Below are 27,006 nucleotides of genomic sequence, written 5' to 3'. Positions count from 1 at the left end.
AGGCCATTGGCAACTGCGTAAGTACTGAATTGTACGCTTGGCACAGGAAAGCTCATTTTTTATGTTTGCAACCCAACAAGGAAGTTTTTGAGGAACACACTAAAAAGTGAGAGAGCTTTTATTACTGCTATTGTTACTTATTCTTCAATTGCTTGATGTTTTCCTTAGTGCCAGCAATAACCAGCCTGTCTCCCCACCTGACATTTCCACCTTGACAGGCTGGATAGAAAACTAATTTGACTGGAATGTTACCACCACGAGTGATACCTGGAACTCAGTGCAATCTGTACCAAGGTATTTAATACCTATAATAGGGGGTGATTCTAAATCTGTTTGGTTCTTGTTGGTAATTATCCTCCTTGAGTGTGATAAAAACTTCTTTTTCCTATGGTTAGGGTTTAGACTTGGTCCCCCCCAAAAATCAGTAACTATTTCCCATCATCACGAAACACATAAAACCCACATCAACATTTACTACATAGTTTTTTTATGTTGGTTTTGAGCTGGATCATGAGAATTAACAATATGACCTTACAAAACACTGTCAGGATACTCACAGTGCTGTACAGAAACAAGACTATAAGTCAGATAAAATCATAACGCTAACTGGATTAAGCACTAACTACAGGAAATCATAATCTGGTGGAGCATTTGCTGGTTGATCAGCAAAGATATTTGAGAAATCTGTAAAAGGGAGGCAAAACTGTGCTCATTTTCATATCCCTTCCCAGTAACCTCTTCAACACTGATCAAAAGAGGAATTTGCTTGGTTTTTGTGTTCTGCTTTTTTTGTGATGCCAAAAACAGGTGCTCACTTAAGACAGATATATTAGGCTGCAGATGAATACTTTGAACGTCAGTGGAGAACAGTATTCTACATAAACATCTGCACAAGTATTTCTACAATTGTGAACTAAGGGAGAGGCTGCACTACCCTCTGGGTAAAAAGACAAAATTACATTTCTTATCTGTATTTTTATTTTCTCTACTGCAGAAATTCAGTGTTCTATACAGAAGTCAAAACAGCAGAATGAACACCAAATATTTGAAGGGGAATTTCTAATATCTCACATTCCCAATTAAGTAGATAGAAAATTTCAAAATTGTAAAAAATAGAGAAGTAATTTTTTTAGTTTATTAGAGTTGAGATCTTTAGGTAAATGTATTGGGCGGGAAGCAAATGGCAGACTTGTAGATGGCTAACCCAGAGCCTAGTACTTGTCTAACCATGTTGCACCCATCTATTTGAATAACCCACAAAATCTGAAAGATTCCAAAACTACTAATTAAATTGCTGCAATACAGAATGATTGGACTTGGATGGATCAAAATTAATTGGGTCAAAATATATAATGTAGAACTTCTCAAGCAAATGATTAGACATTTTCTAAGGTTTTGAAAATTTTAGAAAGCACAGTTTTCACCAGGTTCTGCACACATGGTTATATCATCTCCTTAATTCATGAAGAGACTGGGAACAAAAAGATTTTCCCATACTTGTCAAGGCACACTTCAAGAACAAACAACTTTAGTTACTGTGCAAGGCTTTCTCAAATAGAAATATTGTTACTCACGTTAACTTTCCAACACAAACAAAATGTCAGATGAAATAAGATATACTGTCAGTAAAGAAAAATTAGCCATATGTGGTGGTTTAAAATTAGGTTCACTGATAGCTGCAGCACCATATTCCATCACCTGTGAGCCACAGGTGGTCTTATAAAGAGAGTTACATTGTAAGGTGATAATGGCTCCCATCATTCACTGACATAGTTAGAAACTAGGCGTTTACTCAGCAGTTGTCATTGAAGTCAATAGTAAGGAACAACTAAAGGTTCTTTTGTGTAGGGACAGCTGAAACAAGGCCCTAAGTGGGAGCAGCATGCATATGCCCATGCAGATCTCCAGTTACAGGTTACAAAGCAATGTATATCAGGGTCTATGAGACATGGAAATGTCTCACTGAACAATGACGCTCAAAGCATCAGTCTCCATGAAACAGTCTTTCATAAGGAGCTCTAAAGTTCTATGGAGAAGAAAACAAGTAATAATTTAGTAATGACTCTACTGAGGTCGAAGAATACCTAAATGAATTCTTATTAACAAGCCAAGTAGAAAGTTGCACAGACTGTTAATTAGAAAAATACCAAAAAGCTGTCATTATCAGAGTCAGTGTAAATGAAAATATTTTTGTATTTGATAATAGTCACAATCAAAAGGCAGAGATGGTCAACATATGGCTAAATATAACTGGACATATTTTTCTATCTGTAGACTGACAGACAAAAGGAAAATCCCTGGAGGATGAACTCAAGCTTCAAGACAGCTTAAGTATAGAGTTTGATGTGTGCGAAAGACACAGGAGGTCAAGTAATCCCCTTATGGTTAGAGAATATATAGTAAAAATTCTATTTGCTTGTAAAGTCTCTTTATTTCACTGGTCTTTCAGATAAAGTATTATGATTAAGTGACACATGGTCTTTAGTGGGATGCACTGGTTTCTGGAATGGTATTTACTACTAGAAACCTGATAGAAGAAAAAAGATTGAAATAAAGAAAAAGGTCTGAAACAAAAACCAAACAAAAAGGGCTTAATTGCTAAGTCACTCATTTTGGAGTGGAACATTCCTTCCACTCTTATCCTAAGACTGTTTTGCCCACTGAACTTATTTCAGGTCTGCAAAACCTGCCTTTTTATTGAATGGATAGCTACTGCCAACTTTCTTCTATTTGGACTCTTCAACAGGAAGAGGGAAAACACTTTCTTTTTCAACTCCCTTATGCTACCTGCAGGGTTTCCATGGGGGTTCTAATAATACTTAATTGGAAAGAACACACAAAACTACATTCTGTCTCTGAAGAAGCCTCTGATGCTGGGTCTCCATACTTAGTTACTCATTGCCACCTGAGGCAAGATTCTTAGGAAATTAATACAACTCTCAGAAGCAAGGAGAAGCTCCAGGTAAGTTTAAGTTGTCATTGGTTGTTTTTTTTTTAAAGCAGAAACAACCACAACAAATGCAGTTTCTCTGAAAAGCAAACAAGTGTTTTCAGCTCAACACAGGAACAACACAAACACAACATGAAACAGTTCCATTATGCTATTTTCAACTTCATTTAACAGAAATAAATCAGGCTGAAAAATATGGAAATTCCTACAGACAAATCAAACTACCAGAAATTGTATCTCTTCAGCCTGTGAATATACAAGTAGAATTAGGTTTTAAGACATGAACACCAGCACTGGTTCAAGATGATACAGGTGATATTTTCCACTGTCAATCAACATTAAATCAATTCCCAGTTTTGCTTTCAGAGAAGCACACTTGGAATTTGGCTGCTTGCAGTATTTCAGATGAGCCATAAAACAGAATTCCTGAACACTTGTGCTTACAGATCACATTGCACTTCACAGCTGTTGTGTTTTACCCCAGCAGAGGGTGCATTTAAGCAAGTGGAAAAAAGCAATTTTCTTTTAAACATAGCTTAAAGTGCTTAGGGGTCTTTCTGAATGAAATGTAATGCATACATATATTATATTTTAAATATATTAAATAATTCATAACAAGTAATTATTAGGCCTACCTGCAATGTTTATCTCATTTTCTTCTAGTTCCTCATGTGCCACATTGAACAACAGCATAATGCTGCAACTAGCTAGATGGAGCAGTGAAGTCTGAGGAGTAGACCTAAATTTCACAACATTGTGATAAATACGAGGTCAGTAAATCTGTATGAAGGAATTGCTACTATGATTACTTTTTAAAAAGGAAAATTTTGATTAATCTTCTACATTAGAAGAATGCTGAGATTGCAAAAGCAAAGCATTTAAAAAACAGAACATGCCTGAAGTAAAGCTCTTCATATGGCTTTATTTCAACCTCCTCTGCATGACCTTTCCTCCATTCTTTGTTATTGTGTGCCACATTATTTGTTTCCCCAGGACCTACGTTTCATCACTGCATTGGATAGACTAGTTTTGAAAATGAACTGGGTATTTTAAAGACTTGTATTTAGTATTACTTAGTGCAGAGACTGTTGTCTCTGTCCTGTGTTCCCTTTGTTGCTGAAATTGTAAGGGATATGTCCAAAATATGCACAGTTTTGGAACTGGAGGAACTTTTTAGGGAAGCAGAATGCCATTTCAAAAATGGATTTCTGCCACAAATAACTTTTCACCAAGCTCCATAAAATGAAAAAATATGAACAAATTACCATTCAAAACAAATTCTTCCTTTTCAAGACTGTCATACACATCTAACATTACGGCAGTTAGATGTAAATAAACGCAAAACTTTCTTAAAACTTCATGCATATTTTCTTTTGCATGTATGTTCTCCAGTGAAGTGTCATGAAGTAACCTATTTGCATAAATATTTTAGTCCTGTGGCCAATGAAAGTCAAAATTCAGAAAAGAAATAGTCCACTATTATCTTCCTACTAATTTTTCTTTCTCCTAAGTGAAAAAAAAACCCTCACCTTTTCATGATTTAATGTTAGAATAAAAAAAAGACAGCTGTCATTCTTTATAAAACACAAACTAAACTGTATTTGAAGGAGCAGGGATTCCAACCGAATTGCACAGGATTAATTAAATGAAGCATTTTCAAAGAAAACAAATAACATGTGGCTAGTAGTTCTACTTGGATTGGACAATGGCAATTGGACATGGAATGAATAAAGAAATAAATTAGTATGGGTGGAAGCAAAATAAGAACAAACCCAGGTAGTTCTGTAAGCAGTAGAACCTCTGAATAACATCATTGGGCATTCTTAATGCTTCTTCCTCAGTAGATGCACTATTTTGCATTTTCCTGTTATATAGTCCATCTGTTTTCATGGATATAAGCATCTTTGAGGCCTCTACTTCTCAATCAAATTTGTTTGAAGTTGGTCAACAGGTTCAAGATTTATTGTGGGGGACTGATAGATAGTATGATTGCATCAACTTACAGAAGTTCTGCTTCCTTACAAAAGTATGATAAAAATAGCAAATCTGGGCTATGTTAACCTAGGAAATAGACAATTCCACAGCAGGGCACTTTCTGCAGGGAAGGCCAAGCCAGGAAGAACACAGGAATACAGTGTTCAGGTCTAGCAGTAAGAATTCTCGAACTGCCATAACACAAAAAAAGGAGAGCAGATAAAAATATGGCCAGTACTACACCAATTATTAAAAATAAGATTAATCAATTAGAATATTTTAACTAGCATGCTAAAAGAAAAAAGAAATGTAATATTTTAATACATCATAATTATCTGTTGTTAGCAACTTTTGATTAATTCTGTTAGAAAATCTCAGATAGGTCTTAACATAAAGAAGAGCTTGCTTCTTTGAATTCAAACTATAGCATGGTATTGGTTAGGTAACAGAACATGACAGACCAAATTAATTTAACTGCAATACTTCAGATACAGTTTTATCAAGGATTAATATAGCACAATACTTCCAATTGTTATGACCATGTTGTCATCAGTTTAGGTGCAGTAACTCCCCTTTTAGTAGTTCAGTCATGCTTTGAATACTCCAGTGCACTTATCTCACCTCTTATTGATTCACCAGAAGAAAAGCTGCTTGTAAAGAATGGCATGGTCTTGTTACAGGACAACTTATATAATATAATATCTTCATTTTGTTTCATTCATTGTAGTGTTTAGTATGAAATCAAGATTAGGTCATAGAAGACAACTGCCATGGAGGAGCTGCCACTCTGAAATATCTGATATAGCATTACAGTCAGATGTACCCTAAGCATCAGGCTTATAAGGGTGACCAGCACTCATTCATGCATTTGGTTAATCTTGTTGCACATACAGTTGGTCTCTTGACTTAATATAATGCATTCAACACATTCACAAGTATGGAATTGTTTTTTCCCCTTAAGTCAGTGCCTCTGGTAAATAAGTAGCAGAAGCTGTCTCCATTTGGTGCACTTATTGGTAAGAAGACTGCTGAGGAACTCATTCATTCACACTGGACTATTGTAATGTATAAGCTAGTTACGTCACCTAACTTTCTCTCTTACTCTTCTGCACTAGACATGAAATTCATATCCACCTTATTTGCTTAGTGAATGGGTTTCTCCTAATATAAAAGTTACAGATACAAGAATTTGCACAATCCTCAGTGGCATCACAAAAGAGATGTACAGCTTTGCTAATTTAAGTAACTTTTTAAGTCTAAAGCAACTGAACTTAAATATGTAGTAGAATTAAATTGTATGAGAAGCAGCACAACATCATTATAAAAGATAGGAAATACATTAGTAACATGAGGAATGGTGAAACCGTGAATTAAATTTCACAGTTGCTACACATGTTCAAGTAAGTAAACACAGTTTTCACAAAAGATTTTTCAACTGGAAATCAGAAAAAATAAGGTGGAAAAAAAAGAAACAGCTAAAGAAATCTCTAACACTGAATTTCAACAGTTTAATTTCTTTTTGTTCAAATGCTCATTTACAGATAAAATTTGGAATGAGATCACATTCATCAAACTGTCCACCTAATGTAACAATATTGCATCTCACTGACAAATCAGACATCAATTAGAAGCTGTAAAATTTAATTAAACATATCCTAATCACAGCTACCACTGTAATGTGACCCACACCTATGCATGCATTTCACGTATCACTACATGACAGCACTGCACTTCCTTCCATTTTTCCTGCTACCATCTTGAGGACTTAAAATGAAGGTTTTCAGAGACAGAACCAAATGGAAATAAGGGGGGGGGGAAGAAAGAAGTTGCTGAAGCAGAAAAACAGAGATAAATACACAATATCTGTAATACAGGCATACAGGAGTTCAAGATATAGGTATATATATTCAAAAATAAAACAAGTAAAACACAAATGCTGAACTATGTGACTATATTTTCACCTTCATGTCCTAGCAACTACACAAAGAAGGAAAGCTTTGCTTTCATGCTTTATGACCTCCTAAGAAGCTTCTCGATGGCATTACAGCTGCCTTGTATTTACTGTAACTGTATTATATTATTATATATGTTATTAATATGAATTAATATGAATAATATGTACTAAACCCACAGAAGAATATTAATAATTTGAGGCATCATTGCCTGCTGCTCTAGAACTCTTACACTTTAATTAGTATATATATTTTTATATATATTTCCAATAAAATGGAATAAAAGCAGTCTAATCATCAACATCACTAAAAATGTCACAGGACACAAAGTTCAGCATAGATTTTACTCATGGTCTTCACAGAACTTTAGAATATGGTTTCCTGAATTAATTCACAAATGACAGAAGACAAGTATTACACACTTATTCACCAGACTTCTTCCAGCCTTGTGTCTTTCTTCCTTCCATTGTGACACCATTAACAAGTTCCATTCTGTCCTTTGTGGTTCCTGAACCTCTCTTTTGCTGTGTCCCTGTCCTGAACAACATCTTTTCTATTAGAGAGCTAATAATTATTCACCTTTCTCTGTTACACACACATATGATTCCTTTTATACTTCAGAATTATTCGTTGCCATGTACATGTTCCCCTCACTGCTACTTTTTCCCCTCTTCCTTGGGATCAGAACCAACACCGAAAGATCAAGATGGTTGAGAGACCACACCCAATTACTCAGCATCACTGTCTAGCTACATAAAATACTTTTTTTAACTTTTATTTGTCAATAATTATGACTTAGGCCTATTACCACCACTGGAGTCATCATTCTATATGTTAATAGCTTCTTACAACACTATTTTACCTACGTCTTAATCAAAAACAACATAACACATTATCACATCAAATCAAATACTGAATACTCATTCCATCCTAGAAAGCTGTCATTAATCTGGTTGATTAACAGTAGGAAAAATATTGTAAGATTTGAATGGCAATAAAATGTAAATATTTTCCCAGCCCTGAAAGTGTTCAAGGCCAGGTTGGATGGGGCTTTGAGCATCCTGGTCTAGTGGAAGGTGTCCCTGCCCATGGCAGGGGAGTTGGAACTGAATGATCTTTAAGGTCTCTTCTGTCACAAACAGTTCTATGATTCTGTGATTCTGCGTCACTTTAAAAAAATCAACCTCAGTAGAATAAGGTATGAAATATCAAACATCAGACTAGTTGCATCTGTTCTGCAGGCATTTCTGCTACGCTTCTACTAAGGCAGAAAGTTAGATAGAAGAGAGACTTTCTCAAAGCCAGAGGAAAGCCTCATTAAACTCAAGCTTAGTTTTTCATATCCCTTTAAAAGACCTAGACTGAAGTTTAGGTACACTGCAGCCACTACTGCAACTACATTTTCCATATACTTACTGGAGCTAATGTGAAACTAGCCAGTCCAAGCGCTATGAGCCATCTAGACATAGCTCTGCTGAACTCAGCACAGGCTGCAAAACCTGCCTGAGAACCAGAATAAATATGCAATTACTTAACTCTCTCTGAACCTCCTGTCCCACAGATTTAGACTCGGCAGGAATCCCAGATGACTATAAAGGAGAAAGTGACTGCCATTGAATGACACCCCTGAGTGCTCTTGGAATAAATCCAATATTGAGTGTCAAGCACAGAAGAAAAGCAGGAAACAATGTTGCTTTTATAGTGAAACCAGATAATTTAAAGATAAATAGAGAAACTAGACCCTAACATAACTATCATATACTAAAATCCAATAAAAAGTTAATAAATTTTGGAAAAGCAATTTTAGTATTTGACATTATTATTTTAGTTACTTTATATATATATATATATTCACATAGTTACCCAACTCTTATTAAAAAATGTTTCATTTACAGGAAGGTGTCTCCAAGATCTGACTATTTACAATATCTTCTCCATTTTATATGTTTCCAAATAAAAATTATTGACACTTTGGGACAGAAATACATGCTCCAAAATATTAAATTAACTTTTTATATCAAATGGTTGCAACAGATTGACACTCAAAACTCTTACCTGAAAGAGACACTGTACCTCACAATGCTATTTTAATAAATCAGGTTCTAAAATACTAATTACAAGAACTGATTAAGCACTACATCTTAAAAGAAAAATATTCTGCAACCTCCCACATGCACACTTTCAAAGCTATGGAACAGGAACTGAGAATTGGTATGCAGCCTCAGATTTGGAACTTCAGAAGATTATGTATCAGATTCAAATAACTAGGAATTCCAGATGGCAATTCTTGTTTACATGGATCACAAAATCCATAATCTCAGAATTTCTGTAGCTTATCCATCATGTAAGTTTATTTTAATTGCCAGAATTTTGAGCTTGCTTTGTTTGTTTGTTCCATTTTATTGAATAAAGAGGTTGGGGGAAGGAGAAAGGGAAGGCGGGGGGAAAGAGAGAACATTATTATCTTGAATATTTTTATCTAATTTTTTTATGAACAATTCCATAAAGTACTTCAATAAATCTGCATTTCCTAGTGGATGAGTTCAACATCCCATACACAAGAATCAAAAATCAGCAGTAATGGCAAGAAGATTTTGATAATATGACAGTCCCTTCTGCTTTTTATTGCAGTTGGATAAGCAGTGTAATAATAAAGGTTGTCACTCTTTAGGGGGTTTCTGTACACAAGAAGTTCAAAGCTGACTCATAGCACCACAGTCCCCTTCTATGGGTTAAGATACACAGTATACCAGTACCTGTAGACTCTGCCACTGACAATACAAGGCAGACAACATTTTTCTTAAAAAGTGCTCTACAGTTACTCAGGTAATCACAATAAACATGAAAGAAGATAATAAAGTAGCTCTGAAATAATATCTCTGGTATGAAAAGAATGAAGGATGCCAAGTTTCAGAGATATTGCTTAAGGTTTTCTGCAAAATTAGGATACATTTTCAGGACATGAAAGTATATCAAATAGTGAGTTAATTCAGTTGTAGAGATACCCATAAAACATAGTAACATGCATTTCAGCAGGTAAGCACACTCACTGTCACCCATGAGCTTATAGGGCCCTAGTTAGGATTGTTTTATACTTGCTACACACTTGCTGCTTTCCAAAACAGTGAGATTAAAGCTACCTCTACCAGGTTACACAAACTATGTCTGTTCTCCTAAGTACAAAACAATTTAGAGCAGACAAGATTGCACAGTCATATTTCCATGATCATAATTTCCAGAGCATGGCTTTTGGTTTTCTGGGGTTTGGTTTGGTGGGATTCTTTTAGGTTTTTTACTTTAGGTTTTGGGGGCTTTTTCTGGGTTCATTGTTTGGGGGTGGGGTGGGGTGTGTTTGTTTTGGTTTTTTTCAGGGGGATGTTGCTTATTGTTAGTTGGTTTGGTTTTTGAAAGGAAGAACACTACAGAATCACAGAATATGCTGAGTTGGAAGGGACCCACAAGGATCACTAAGTCCACCTCCTGGCCCTGCACAGGACCATCCCCAAGAGTCACACCATGTGCCCAACAGTCTTGCCCAAATGCTTCTTGAACTCTTTCAGGCTTGGTGTTGTGATCACTTCCTTGGGGAGCCTGTTCCAATGCCCAACCACCCTCTGGGTGAAGAACCTTTTTCTAATATCCAACCTAAACCTCCCCTGACACGACTTCAGTCCATTCCCTCAGGTTGTGTCACTGGGCACCACAGAGAAGAGATCAGTGCCTGCCTCTCCTCTTCCCCTCAAGAAGAAATGTAGACCGTGATGAGGTCTCCCCTTGACCTCCTCTTCTCCAGGTTGAACAGCCCAAGTGACCTCAGTCACTCTTCATATGGCTTCCCCTTAAGGCCTTTCACCATCTTCGTTGGCCTCCTTTGGATGCTCTCTAAGAGCTTAATATCTTTCCTATATATGGTGCCCAAAACTGCACACAATATTCAAGGTGAGGCCTCACCAGTGCAGAGAAGAGTAGGTCAATCCCCTCCCTCGACTGGCTGGTGATGCTTTGCCTGATGCCTCCCAGGACACAGTTGGCCCTCCTGGCCAGGGCACTGCTGACTCATGTTCAACTTGTCATCAAGCAGGACCCCCAGGTCCCTTTCTGTGGCACTGCTTTCCAGCCTCTCATTCCCCAGTCTATACATATCTCCAAGGTTTGCCCCATCCCAGGTGCAGAATCTGGCACTTTCCCTTGCTGAACTTCCCTTGTTGAACTGGGTGATTGCCCAGTCCTCTGATTTGTTGAGGTCACTCTGCAGGGCCTCCCTGCCTTCAAGAGAGTCAACACATAACCAAGACTTTCCTCTCATGAAGCTGTGCTAGCTGTGACCAATGACTGCATTGTCCTTCAGGTGCTTTTCAATACCTCCCAGAACAATCTCCTCCATAACTTTACCAGGCACTGAAGTGAGACTGACAGGCCTGTAGCTTCCAGGGTCCTCCTTCCTGCTCTTCTTGAAAATTAGGACAACATTCACCAGCTTCCAGTCAGCTGGATTCCCAAGACTGCTCAAAAATCAAGAGAGGTTTTGCAATGACATCAGCCAGCTCTTCAAGGATTCTGGGATGAATCCCGTCACGGCCCATAGATTTGTAGGGATCCAGCTTGAACAGTAGATGCCACACAGTTTCAGGGTTGACTGGAAATTGATCATTCTCACAGTCGTGATCTTCCAGCTCAGGACACTCTTGGTCTGTCATACGTGTTGAGGAGAGAGGCAAAGAAAGTGTTAAAATACCTCTGCCTGTCTCTGTCCCCATTTGTGAGATGAACATCCTCATCCTGGAACAGGTCAATGATATTTCTATAATGCCTATTGCCATTAATGTATTTAAAAACCTCTTTATTGTCCCCCACATTTCTGACCAGCTTCAACTCCAGCTGAGCTTTGGGTGCATGAATTTGCTCCCTACAGCACAAGCAGCATCTCTGTATTCTTCCCATGTCACTTGACCTTGCTTCCACTGGGCATACACCTTCCTTTTTTTGCCTTAATTCCAAGAGAAGATCCTGCTCAGCCAAGGCCAATCTTCTGCCTCACCTGTTTGACTTCTGACATTTGGGAATTGCCTGCTCCTGTGCCCTTAGGAGCTGATGTTTGAAAAGTGACCAGCACTTAGTTCCTGAAAGAATAATTTGTCAGCGTCATCATCCTGCCTAGGAAGTCTATAGCAGACTCCCATGATGACACCTGCATTATTTGTTTGCCCCTTGATTCTTATCCAGAGGCTCTCAACTGTGCCATTGCCAACTGTGAGCTCCATACATTCTAATCTTTCTGTTACATACAGTGTCACCCCTCTGCCTCTTCTGCCCTGCCTATCCCTCCTGAAGAGCCTGTAACCATCCAACCATCCAACAGGGCACTCCAGTTACAGGTCTCATCCTATCAGGTTTCACTTATGCCAATGATATTAAAGCTCTGGGACAGGGCGAAAGCTTCAAGCTCCTCTTGTGAGGACTTACATGAAAACTTACTTATAGATTAGTCCCATCATGCCATCCACCTGCAATTCCAGCTGAGTAAAATAAACAAATGCTTTGAACTATACTGGATTATTAATTTTTTTTTAATTTATGTATTACATTTCCTCAAAGATAACAGCATACAAATACTTGCACGAAAAGGAGTGACAAATTCAAAACATGAAGTTCACCATGCCGGTACACCATGTGTACTTTAGACAATATTTTCCAGGTGCAATGAAGTAAAAATTACAGGGAAAGTCACAGATCTAAGGCTACGGATTTTCTGAAACCAGTTTTTAACCAAAGAGAAAACAAGGGATGAACAAGCTAATGAACATGGATACTATTTGGAGAGGACCAATGGGTCCAGAGTATGTTATCCTTTCTTGCAAAGAAGCAAAAACTTATCAGATTTAATTGCAAAGTTTACTTACTGTGCAAGCTTTCCTACATCTCTTATTGTAGAACACCCTAACTACAGCTGTCAATAAATGTAAATGATTGTTCTGTAGGAGAAACAACCAAGACTTCTTACTTCATGAGTTTTGAGTGTACAACTACCTTCTCTGTATAAAGTTGGCTCCGTTAATTCACTTTTTATGTGAGTTTTTAGGTTTCTGACTACAAATTATAGTGATTTCACTCTGTCGGTCCTGAGCTTTATTTCTAAGGGAATTTTAGGGCTCCCAAGATTCTTTTCCCCTTGAAATGGGAAGGAATGGCATTCTGAATTCTTTTTAATCAGAGGCCTTCCTTGTTCTTGACTCTAATTATGCAAATCACATATTGCAAACTCCATTACTTGATGCTTCAAATGGCTACAAAAATAGATATTAATGTGTAATACTCCAGATTATTGATTATGATATTGCAATTTGTGTAAATAAATATATCTAGTTTCCTTAACTCTATTTTTCAGCTCAAAATAGCATCATATAGAATAAACTTGCAATCATATTTGGCAGATGTTTCTGTATACTATGTCCTTCGAAAGTAGACCTTTTCAATGCATTTCTTACTGTTTCTTTTAGTTCATAACAGGACCAAACGAAATATTACAAATCACACCATTTTTGCCCCTATGAAAAGTCTAGGAGGCCTTTTGAGTTCCAGTATCTAGAAAGGGACAGGATGGACTCAGAGCATAAGTGCACTGGCCTTTTTCTCCTGTTTTTGCTTTCCTGTATCTATGGGATGACAGGACAAAGATACTTGTGCTTTAGGAACCTTGTCAGCATCTGTGTTTCACTGCAGAACCTCTCAGGAACACTGTCTGAAAAGAACGAGCTCACTTTCCCTACTCATACTCATTCAATCTCTTCATAAAAGTACTATGAAAATAAGTAATTTGTGACTGCTACCACAGCTGTCTAGAACAGCATAGCATCAAGTGGATGATTCTATTGGATAGCATAGCATAGACTATATTCAGCTGGAAGGAGACCTACAACAATCATCTAGTCCAGTTGCCCAACCAATTCAGGGCTGCCCAAAAGCTAAAATGTTATTAAGGGCATTGTAAACACTGACAGGTTTGGTGCATCCACCACCTCTTTAGGAGGCCTGTTCCAGTGTCTGACCATCCTCTCCATAAAAAAAATGCTTCCTAATGTCCAATTAGATCCCCCCGAAGCATCTTTGAAGCATTCCCAAGTTTCCTATCATTGGATACGAGGCAGAAGAGATCAGCCCCTTCCTATCCCCTTCGCCTGCTCAGGAAGGTGTACAGAGCAATGAGGTCACTCCTCAGCCTCCTTTTCTCCAAACTAGAGAAGCCCAAAGTCTTTGGCTACTCCTCATAGAACATTCTCTCCAGCCCTTTCACCAGCTTTGCCCTCCTCTGGCTGAATTCACAGACCATCACATCCTCTTAAATTGAACATAGTATTCAAGAGCGTTGCTCTACTTTGTCACTGATCAACCCTTTACCCCAACATCTACAGCACCTAACAAATGATGACAGAAATTATTTACTGCTAAGTAGTAAATATATGGGCAAATAAGTGCAAATGCCAACAAATGAATACTGCTTTAAGAATGTCTTAAAAGAGATGAGTATTGATATATAAAGTCCTAAAAGATACTAAGTATATATCACAATTTACCTTAATTATTAATGCATTTGGTATTATTTGATTTGCTAATTTGGTGAAAAATATTGTGAGTACAGAGAAAGGAAGGAAATCTCAGAAACGTTTCCTGTATGTCACACAATTTCATCTGACCTTGAACGACGCTGGTGCAAAGAGCCCAGACAAATTAGATTTTACATTTACAAGAATTCCACTGCGTGAACATCCAAGAGTGTGAATGCCTCCTGACAATTTTTCCAGGTTGTTCTCAGAAGCAGGTAAGAATTTCCTTGCTAAAACATCAATCGGCTCCCAATGGGAGTTACTTGAGGTAGGCCTGAGGAATAAGAAGCTTCAGAATTATGGCCTTTCCGTCACAGTACAGTAGCTCAAGAAAAAGGACAAGAGCAAGGGATTAAGGAAGCTTAGATATTGTTCACAGTTCAAATTAATCTTTGAGTAGATGATGGCTTATAAGTGACAGATGAATAAGAGAGTAAAATTTTCAAGTAAATGTTGCTTCTGGCCCACAGCAGGGAAGATTTGCTTAGCTGAACTACAGTTTCCTCAGTGCCTGACTGATGCAAGGACAAACAGCAAGGCATAAATTTAAGCTAAAAAGCTTACCCTTGTTAATAAAAGTTAAAGGAGAAACATAGTTTTGTTTTCTTACTTTCTAAGCAGAAAGCTGGTAAGTCAAAAGAGCAAATCATGCATGTAAAACTTACAGAAAAAAACCAGCAACAAACACCAGTGCTTGAGCTTTCCTAGAAGCCTCTTTCAGTCTTTTGGAAAACCCTTCTATCAACAGAAAGAGATCAGACAGGCCTGCTCAAAGAGCTTATAAGATTGCTCATCTGTATTGGATAAGAGCCGTACAACACATGCAGAAAAACCCAAGTAAACGTGAAGCATACTATGTGTAATTATTCTTTATGCAATTAATTATAAATTATCATAATTTTAAAATAAATTCATAGGTATTAAATGAGTCAATTAGGGACCGGCTTTATCATTTTCTCTTGATGTGTGCATGAATATCCTTGACAAAATGAATGGAAAAAAACCAAACCACAAACATTAAACAACGACCCGAATCAGTTAAAACTAACTATACCTATTTAAACATGCAGAAAACCAAAATGTGAATAGTTTAAACAATCATGTGTATTGCATTTAGATGGCCTTTTGTCATACTATGTGTTGCTGTGTCAAAGCAAAAAATCTGTTGTAATAAGTATAATTATTTTAATAAATGTGAATGAAACTGTTCAGGACAGACTTTCAAAGCTATTTTATTACATAGAGAAAGGTAGAAGTATGGTTTTTTAATAAAGAGGTTTAAAATATTTTAATTAATGTCTTTATGTTACAGGATTTTGTATTCCTGAGAGGTAAATAAAAAAATAACTCAGTAAAGCTCACAGAATAACTACATAAGCCATTTTACAGGGAGGATATACTTTCCTTCTTTTCTGTGAATGTATAAAGCTCTCCTTCAAGCTCTTAGAAATCTATTGATCTGTGAAACACAGTGCACTCCAGGGAGGCAATTCACTTGACGTTATATATCAAATGAGGAGATGAATAATGATCATACCATTTGGTAATTAAACATCTTACAAACCTTTTAACTGACTGAACGTCAGAAAGGTCAAATGAGATCAAACCCATTTTTTTGTTGGCTTTAATTCTTTTCATATATTAGCAATACAAAAGTCATATTTAAAAGTAACTATAATATTACATGGCAAAACCAAATAATTAAACAACATATTTTTCATTCGTATATTATTAGAAAGTTTGAATACACAGAGAAATAGTTCCTTAATCCTAGAGTCCTATTATAATCCTAATTTTTAAATTTAGAAAGAAGTAGCCACTCACGAGTATAGTGCAAATAACTAGCAATGTTATTGGATTAAAGGAAATGAACAGCACATAGAGCAAATCTAAAATATACCTAAGCACCTAGCAATTAAAATAAATCTCCTTGAAAAGTTACAGGTAACTGAGTTTTTATTAGACAGTGAGTAAGCCTATTGCAATAGCTTGAAGACACTAACAGTGTTCGTCACCTTACACATTAATTTGGACATTTTATCTAATATTATTTAGTAATAATTTAAATGACTGACACTAGAAATAAATCCAAAATATTTAATAAAGAAGTCACCTACAGCTGTAATTTCATGTACAATTCTGTATTTTGCCTGTAAATTTGTCAGTTGCCAAGGCAATCAAAAGATGCAGAAAAGGTGGTTTTTACTACAGACTAACAATACTGTGAAAATCACTTGCCTCAATAGCTAATGCCTCTGTCAGATATGGGGTTTCTAGAAAAGACAGTATTTATTTGCATATGACTACAGCATAACCTTATGGGTTACCATAAATCAAGGCCTTCATTGCCAGAAAGAATAAATCCCTCCATCTTAACACAAACTATCATCAGCCTTCACTGCCCAAATAGAATCAAATCCCAAATATTAAAAAATGTCTTACGATTTTCCTCTAGCTACTTTCTTAGAAAATGAAGAAATCTTTATTAGCTCATAAGAAAACATTAAAAATCTTTTTCAGAAACAAATTGGGATGGATTCAGTCAACTTTCACAAATATATATCTGCACAAATACACAATCAATATGCGAAATAACTAAACACATCCAGTAACAGCCTATATGAATATGACAGTTCTGTCTTACAGAAGAGTAAACTAGCCACTCCCAAAAACCAACATTAATCTACTGAGGCCCATATCCCTGTGTTGCCCCAGGCGCTTCTGCACAGATAGACCTAATCCAGAAAAGAGAGGTTTCTGTGGCAGAATCTGAGACAGGATTTTTACAGGGCATCTAAAGAAGTAGGGCAGCAGATAAATTTGCCAGCTAAAGGACAGAGTTTTACTGGGCAAGTTCCACATCCATACAGCAGACTGGCTGTTACAATGGGACATGAGAAAGATGTGGGAGATACCTCCATAATATCAACTGCCAGTTGCTCGCGGTACTTTGTCTTTCTTTGTCTCAAGGTTGGGAACAGAGGTCAAATTCGCAAAATGAAAAAGAAGTAATTAAATCACATGCTCTATCTTCTGGGATCTTTTAAGTATTGGACAGGGTATTCAAGTTCATATTGTAATAACTCCAAAACACTGTCCTATCAGATACATTCAATCAATCCAATATATAGCTTTTTCAGGCCTAATAAATCAAACACATTTAAAATACCTTTAACTAAAAATATTTCTGAATTGCAAAATTAAAAGATTATAAATTATAAGATTGCAGTAACATTAATACTTTTTCAGATCTCCATTTCTAATATTGTCCAAAAGTACAGCATTCAGCAAATTTTCAAGAGACAGAGAAAGGGCCAGTTACTCATTATTCTACAAGTTGAACATGTAAAATCCAGGGGAAAACTGTTACTTTACTGTAACTAACTGGACTATTCCATTATTCTTTATAATGGAATGTATATAACTGTGATTTGCACAATAGAACAACTTCTGCTAGAAAAACAAATAAACAGGTGCTCAGATCAAATTTTAGGAGAGTATTATACATGTGATTCAAGCATTGACCTGTGAGAAGATGTTCTGTGGAGGCTCAAGGGCCTCAACATATGCTCACTTAGTAAACAGCTGCAGCAATTAAGGCTGCTCTTGCCCTCTCCTTCCTTTCTCCACTATTTGTTACCCTCCCAATGCCAGAGCTGACTGTTGCCACTCAGGGGCTGGCAAAATGACCATACAAAATGACCATGACCAACTTTTCTGCAGAGCCAAAAAGCATGGTTTAAACTGTTATGGATTTTCAACGGCATCAGCTGGGGATCCTTTCCACACTCATTTCCAGTTTCCTTTTCCAAGTGACAGAAGTGAAAGAAGAAAGGATGCAAACACAAATTCTGGTGAAAGGACAATAATGAATTTTGGAGAGAGGGAAAAGACACCTAGAACTGCAGTAGCTGTTCATTAAATAACTATGTGCTTTAGTTAAAAGGATTATCGATAATGATGAGTAATACTTCTACAGTGAAGATGAAAGATTTACAAATTGCCTTCCTACATTCCACATTCCTTATAATACTACTGCTCAAAAGGCAAATGCAAAATGATTCTGTCTTAAGAGAAAACTTTAAATATTTTTCCATTCATTCATTCAGTAATTCAGTTCAACATTTCAGCCTTATTTCTAACAATAAAATAAATAATAATGCTGTCATTCATTTAGTCCACTGAACCAGTAGAGAAAAATTTGGCAAAATTTCAGTTTAGAAGTTCTAGAGTTCAGAAGTTTGTCTTGTTCATTTTTTTGTAGTTTGTTGTTGTTGTTTTTGTAAGAAGAAGAAGGGATTTTAGGAGCAAAATTCCATTTTAGTAGAGGAAGAGGGATGATGATGCAAAGATTGCAAAATTCTGAACTTATATTTTTTTTAACAAGTAGTAAGTATTTCACTGAATATTCTGAGTTGGAAGGGACCCACAATGACCATTGAGTACAGCTCTTGAGTGAATGGAGATCAAACCCACATCCTTGGGTTTAGCACGTTAGCACCATGTTCTAACAACTGAGCTAATCTCAGGGTAAAATTTGAGAAAAAGTACACCCACCTAAAACTAAAGTAAAAGCCTTTGACTGGATTGAGTGGAAATTTTATATATTATATTGTTTTAATTCTTTAATAAGTGATGGAAAAAGAGAACTAGATTTCTCTTACTTCATGAAAATTCATCTTAGGGCAAACAGATAACTAAGTAAAAATAAATGGTAAATGCCCATGTAAGAAAATTTCTATCTTGAAGGGAAGAAAGGTAAATATTCACCAACTTGATTGTAGCACGCACTGTTCAGATAATAAATATTAGTTTCAAATCAGCAGCAAAACACTTAAGACAAGAGGTCACATGTCTTTGTCATAGCACATTATCCACCTGCTCTAACTTGAAATGTTTAGTAAATAACTTCACCCAAATAAGACAGAATGATATTAGGCTACAAATTCATCTACAGGAGCACCGGAACATCTTTATGTACTGCAGTAGATCTAAAACAATATTTAACTTAGTTTCTCCTTCAAGTATAAAAACATTGAGTTAAAATTACAGTAAGATTCCCATTAGTGTCATTACCTATAGAACTATACTTAAGCACATTATATAGATTCTAGAATTAAATTTCTATTTTGTACATACTAATGTACCATGTCCCACACCTGGTTCTTGAGAAGTCGCTATATATTGTGTAAACTATACCAAGCAGTTGTAACTTTGCAGCCTAGGATTACATACCTTATATTTCTTCCGCAAAACTTTTGGTGGATTGGTCATAATTAAATGAATCCTCACACAGGCACTCAAATCTACATGCTTATGTTTGGATATAGGACCAGAACCACCATATGAACCAAAAACATAACCTATTTTGCTTTGCTAGAAGACTTAAGCTTGGAAAAAAACAGCAAAATTTTCTTCAAAAATTAAATTGTGAAAATCTGAACTTAAAAAAAAAAATCTGATGCAGGTAAGCATGGTTTTGCCTATCAAATCTCCAGCAAAAACCTATCTCCTGCAGACTGTGACTGACAACAATTACCACTAAATAGCTGTTTTACAGGTTACATTCAAAATTCTGAGACCTAGTTCCTAAGGGACAGTGATCTCTGTCCAGTTCCTAGATGACAGCACCTACATTAAAAAAAAAATCATTACCTCTTTCTTTGCTAGATCTCATAATGCATTTTCCAGAGAAGAAAAGAAATCACTTTGCAAGATAGTTAACAAGCATCACTTCGAAATACAAAACTCATTTAAAATCAGCTTTTTAGGGAGGCTAACTCTCAAAGCAATCAAATAAACTACTATGCCATTTTCAAGATTCCATTTATTTTCAGGAATTAGATGTGATGTTATTTCTTCCATATGCAGTTACTTGTACTGAATTGCTTTCTGTACTGCCTACATTTATTTTTTTTTAAATAAGGATTTAAAATAGCTAGTTCATCACATTTATCACAGACTGATTTCTGGATAAGGTAACTTCAAAAGCATCTCAAAAATACAGATAATTTTTTTACTGTGTTGCTGGAGAACACAGCAAACAGTAAAACACAAATCAGTCTTTCAGAATTACTTCAGATGTGGTCAAATAAGAGGCCATGCTGAGAAAAACAGCAGAAATAAGTTGTTCTGAGAAATATGGGAAACCACATTTGGTTTTAAGTTTTACAGAAATCCAAAGTAAACTACTGTTGAGGCTTCTGTTTCTCTTGATAAAATTAGCCTTTATTCTATATAAATCAATCTATGTTGGAGCACTCACGAGTCTCAGATTTTCCTTTAAAGACTGTGGTAATGGCACAGTGGCTTTCCAACTTAAGTAGAAAAAACTAAGAGAGAGAGAAAAGACTATGCAACACAGAAATGAGCAGGGATTCTTTGTCTCCTAACAGGGAACAAACCCCAAAGCAATTCTGCATATGTAATTAAAATCTAATCAAATTAATGTTCTCTTGCCTCCAAAAGACAAGACTTTCAAAGAACTTCATTTTAGAAAAGGAAAATGAAAGTGTTAAAACAGGGATTTGTAGTAGAGTTGTGTCTTTCTTTATTCCCTCCCACAGAAAGACAAAACTGTTGATGACCCTTTTATTCTACTGAATGAACAGAGAGTACCATAGACTGAATGTTGAAATTTTAAGTCTGGAACTGCTTTGAGAACATTAAAAGTTTGACCAGACACACACAGTCATCAGTATGGTAACAAGAGAAAAAAGACCTGGTGCCAGTGCTCTGTATTATAAGTACAATAGAGTAATTTTTGCTCTTAAAAATACAAACAAGATGGGAAACTCTAAGTGCATTTGACATAATTAATTTACTAAATTAAAATACAGGTGTGTCTTACTTTTTTGAAGAAGTGGTCCAACTAGTAAGGAGCCCCCTAGTGTGACTAAAAAGACCAATACTCATTGTTATCCAGATAAAACGAGTCATCTGTTGCGTCTTTACTCACATATTATGATATATTATGTCTAAAAATAACACAGACATACTACAATGCTTATTGACAGCAATTCTTTATAAAATAGAAGTGTTGTGAAGAATATTTGGGTCTTGTTGACCATTACTTCTAGCAGTTTGTTGCAACAACTTTAGCAGCTCATTTTGTTACTGCATCAATGTACCTTTAGAAATGTCAGAGCTTATTTTAGCAACTTTATTTTAATATTTAAAAATTATTTCACTTACTGATTATTAAATACCTATAAAAGTAATAATCTAGTTTGCATTATTTCACAGAATTATTTTCTCAAAAAATAAACTCACTAGTCTCTTAAAGATCAGAAGCACTAAGAAAATAAAATCAGCATATCCATTACTCTTATATTAAAAAAAGTCCCACTGTTTGAGAGAAGCAACAATTTAAACACCAACAGTAATTCCATTGGAAATTACGATATTTTCAACAACTACAATTTTGGTAAAAGCCATTAACAGTTTAACATCAAGCCAGCAGACACCTTTTCCTAGTATATTGTGCATAAATAGTATTCCCATCTGTTTCAATGTTCTGGGTTTTTCACGGGCTTAAACCTGTCAAATTATTCCACTTGATTTCAGAGAATTCTCATATGGCAATCTATTTTATTTACTTTATCTTCAATAAAATGGTTGAGTGAGCATTAGCAACTATGAGACACAAGTTTCAATCAGTCCTCTGGCAAAGGCGTCAATCTACATTAGACCTACTATGCTGTGAGCTGCAGCCAGAAAGCTGCAGTTAGACAGGGCAACAGTGAATGAGTGAGTGAAACCTAATAAAGCAGCAGTGAAGAGAGAGAAAATTCCCCCTAGACACTGCCATACACTGCTTATATAATGTGTGTGCCTAGTTCAACACACCAGTAGCTCCTTAATAAAGCTGACAGCTAAAAAGGAGCTTCAGACTCCAACTTCATTTTACATGACAACTACAGTAATGGTCCTCTGTTCTCAAGCAGGCCACATTTAGAAACCTAAATTCAGTTCAGTTAAAAATTAACAGTTCTCACTTTTCTCATTCATGTCACACAGAAAAAAGAAATCATAAAATTATTAAGATTCACACCATCTTCTCCTCATTTCATACAATTATTCGAAAAAACATCAGATTTCAACCATTTTTTCCTTAAAAATTTCTGTCCTAGAAACCACAAAACAATCAGTGTATTTAAGCAATAACTCATTTCTGAAGACACTATCATTAAGGTCTGATTCCAACAAATGTGGAGGCATCACTCCTAGATGCCATCAAAATATATCCCAAAGCACAAACTTTGTATTAAGTGATCCAAGTTCATATTTGATATGAGCTCTAAAAAGTAGATTATTGTAATAGTGCTCTCCACAGCAAATCAGACCATTAAGACTGTACTTAATGTTTAACTGAAAAGAAAAGCTGTGCAGTTTAAATCTATAATTTATATTACATATAATCATAGTAAAAATTTACTGCATCACAGTTAGACTTCTTTGTAGACAAAGTTAATGTCAATCCATTACCCAGCTGATGGAAACATCATATGTTTCACATGTTGGTCGTCAACATGGTCACCAGCAATGAGACCTTATACAACTCTTGAGAGAATTTCAGTTCAGCTGCAAGAAAACTATATGAGATATTCTTCTGTACCAATCTAACAATATGATGATGCTTGCCCTATGCAAAATAAACATATATATATACTGAATATTTAGTAGTATATAAAATGTGTCCATGTACAACACATGCACGAGTCATGATGTTTAAAGTTCTGTAGTAGCAGAAAGAAACAGGAATGAGCACAATCTTCTCCAACACAGAAGAGTTAGATAGATTTAAAAATAATTAATACCAGAATTTATTTAGCTTTTTTTTTTAAAGCCTAATTGACTCAGAAAACACAGATGTACCACTAACACTTCCCCAAACCGTCCATTTAAATCAGCAGTAAAAAACTAGAACATTTTTCTCTGCTTTTGTATTTTTCCAATAAGGATTTTTGTTTGGTTTCAGTTTTTCCAACTCTAATTCAGTTTTTTAAATCTTATTCCTAAACAGTTAAGTGCTTCATTGAGAGGACAAAAAGCAGACAGAATTTTTCTCTTTGATAATTAAAAATGTACTCATAAATGCAATTTTATTTTATGCATATCTATCACTACATTTATGTCCAAATCTCAAGTTTCAATCAGTGCAAAGACACCATATCCTGCCCTAAAAAACTATCAATTCTAAATGACATACTGAAGAACTAGAATTCAGAATGTACTACCGTTTCCTCACAGAATACAAAAACATTCCTTCTCCACTTTCACATACTGCAAGAAATAGAGGCCAATGCTAAAAAGGCCAAAAAGATTTTGGCTTTCTTTACAGAAAGGATTTTTATAGATTGTATTTAACTTAAAAATATAGAAGAAAATAATAGAGTAAACATAATAGCAGTTACTTTCCCTCATATGCCTTAAGTTTCAGACATACTGGAATTCAATAAAATTATACTGCCAAACTATTATAGATGTACAAGTCATTATTACTGCATTTCTGGCATTATTTGGTACAGAACGTAGTAAACTTCCAGAAAAAATATCCTTTAAAAAATAAAACTCTCTTGTTGGCTCAACAGATTTCAACTACTACACAGTTTCTATCAAACCAAACAGTTTGCCAAAATACTGACACTGCCTATGAAGAAACTATCTAACATGACTGTGTACAATTTACACCATTCAGATGTTTACAAATTTGTGACAGAAATCCAGACATATTTCCATTGCTACACAGACAGCAAAAAATCTGATCTTTTTTACTGTTTTCTCCATTGGGTAATGAAAGGAAAAACCACTGTTTTGCAAATATATTACTATATACTAACATACAGTCAAACAAAAATTTGCATATGATGCCAATAATATCTAGTTTCCCTGTATAGTGCTGTATATCCTTTGATTTACAACATCACTACAGCTAACCTTTCTTCTTTTTCTGGTTTTACCATATTCATACTGTACCCTTCTGGCCAGTACCTTAAGTCCTCAGAAGAAGGTGAAGCTAAATCGGAATAAAGGAATTTTCCTTTCTTATTACCCAGTGAGTAAAGACAGTCACAGTGAAACACATACCAGGACAGTCTTGTTTTGCACTACTTTGAATTAGGTTAAAAAGGTCTGTGCTTCCTCCCAGAGGGTGAAACTTTAAAAAACTTGTTATAAACATAGTTTCAGAACTAATTTATGTCACCATCATTAACTCCTCTGAAACTACTTCATCTTTTTTGCCCTTCTGAGGCATCAATGCATTAAGATGGATATATCAACATTATGGAGCATCTCATAATGCCTTAGTAGTCACTGCACATGGCATATAGGGAAACAATACATATTTACTTCAGAAACAGTGGTGTACATAGAAGCCGTTGGGCCCCTATTATGATGAGTAAGTTTTTTGTATCCTGTTGAAATCTGCATCTATAAAATTTAGTAACAGGTGTAGTTGAGCATATTTTGCAATTTATATGGTAAAATATTGCCTTAAAATTTTGAATTTGGAAAATTCTGGGAATATTCTCAAAAAATTTTATACTCCTGTAGAAAAAGTAAAATGTGAATGACTGCAACAGTCAATACATAGATTAATTCTTTGTTGGAATAGAAAGTATGAAAAACCTGAAATAAATGTGACTGGCTTTCTAAACTTTCATCTTATCTCCTTTTCCTGATCTCTCTAAGTTAAAAAGACCTGATAGTTGTACATGATTCACTGAAGATAGCTGAGAAGGTCTGGAGCAAAGCAAGGTAGTGAGTGCAGGCCTGCCAAGTCCACTACACCCACTAATGGTATGGATTCACAGGCAGATTCAGCCTGGTAACACACAAAGCAGTTGAAACAAGATTTAAACTCATGGTCCTTGACATCCTGGAATGTTCTTGGTTACCAAAGGAATAAAGATCATCCCAGTTTCAAGAAACTAGAAATATCCAAACTCATGGATTCTTTACTATTTAATCTTGCCTTTTAAAATTTAAATTTATTACAAGAAATACAGACTAAAATCACTTTTTAAACAAATTAGCCTAATTATTATACTCCTAATGCAGCTAATGTAATGAAACTATACAGTGCAACTTAACTCCAGTGTTCCAGAGACCTTGGTCAGAGAACCACATTTTTATTTATTTTTATAGCGGAGCTGAAAAACCATGTAGGGAAAGCCTAAATGACTTAAATATTCTCTGCTATCTAGTCATAACACAAGCAGTCATGCATCTCAGTGAATCAAGGGAAGCAGAGATCAGCTAGTTGAATATGAACTGGTAAGCAAGAACAGCAATTCCAGAAGAAAAGCACGTTGCAAAAAGAAAAAAAAACACCAACAAAAAACCAAACAAACTGTAAGATTTGTAATGTTTGACTTGTACTCACCTGCTTCTTCTAAGACTCAAAAAGACCTTTTAACTTCAACCTTGAACTGAAGTGATGTCCAAAATCAATTCCAGTACCACCATCCTGACAAAACAGAGAGAAATGTTTACAGCTATTTAGACATCATTTAATGAAAACAACACAGAATCTGGCATTATCACTCCCTCTAATTAGTGCCAGATGTGCATATGCTGATTCGCAAGTACTCTAAAAGAAAAAGGAAGGAGTTGTAATAATTAATTTTTTGATTTTGACATAAAGCTGGTTGAAAGACCGAGCAAGTTGGAAGAGAAAGATCCTCTTAACAAAGTCAGCTTAAATGTAGTCCACAAGAAATATAATTGTTCACCAAGTTTCTGTCTTGCAGTAGAGTGACAGTTAAGGCATCACTCAAATTCTAGTCTTATTATTTTTATTCTATTTTTATTATTATGGTACCCAAGGGCAAACAAAAGGAAGGCTTCCCTGAAGTAGTTTGTTCCAGACAGGGAACTGCACACAATATCACTAAGTTCACAGGGTCATCTGAAGGAAGAAACAGAAGCTGGGAGACAGCACGTCAATGAAATTTAAATGTATACGCATTTTAGGAAGGACAAAAGGACAAGGAAAAAGAAAAAAAACAGCTTTGAAGCTGAGACTGGAAGACTGCAAGGAAGAGAGAAGATTGGACAAGGGAGAAGAAATAAAGAACATGAAGGTCCACAGAATATTTAGATTACATCTATGCCTGAGAACATTTCTCTTTCCTGAAATCAACTGGCAGAGATAAACCTACATCTATGCTAGTATACTCATATATGCTCTGAAACAGAGGGGCTGCATACAAATTGTCTAATGGAGATGGTCAAATAAATGTCTGGGAATTTTCTGGACCAATGTTAGTTTGCAAAAACCTAAACCATGGCAGAGACCTGGAAATATTTCCAAGCATTGCTTTATTTACTAATACAGACACAGACTTAATGCCTGAAACTCTGCTACCTCTGAAGTAGATCCTACCAGCCTCTCGATGGTGCCTCTCGGCAATTCTCTCTTGCTGACAAGGTCAGACAGAAGCATGCTGAAGAGTAAAATGAATGTAGAATTTTATAAAGAAAAGACTGCTTTCCCACAGTTTAAGAAAAAAAATCTGTGTTC

General features: G+C 35.8%; 1 protein-coding gene across 2 annotated transcripts in view; it reads right to left on the bottom strand.

Moving 5' to 3' along the window:
- The window catches only part of FOXP2 (forkhead box P2), a 344,924-nt gene that overhangs the window by 258,881 nt on the left and 59,037 nt on the right, over window positions 1-27,006 (bottom strand). The window contains exon 2 of one of the 2 annotated variants that reach the window (XM_018080571.1): window positions 25,867-25,950. The gene's annotated coding sequence lies outside the window, so the exon portion shown is untranslated. Of the gene's footprint in view, window positions 1-3,585; window positions 3,638-25,866; window positions 25,951-27,006 lie in introns of those variants that run through there. The other variant, XM_018080573.1, reaches the window with a different exon arrangement.

The sequence above is a fragment of the Manacus vitellinus genome, unplaced genomic scaffold (genome assembly GCF_001715985.3).
Source record: "Manacus vitellinus isolate BGI_N305 unplaced genomic scaffold, ASM171598v3 scaffold_5_pilon, whole genome shotgun sequence".
NCBI classification, from domain to species: Eukaryota; Metazoa; Chordata; class Aves; order Passeriformes; family Pipridae; genus Manacus; species Manacus vitellinus.
This window is presented reverse-complemented; position numbering and strand designations above follow the sequence as displayed.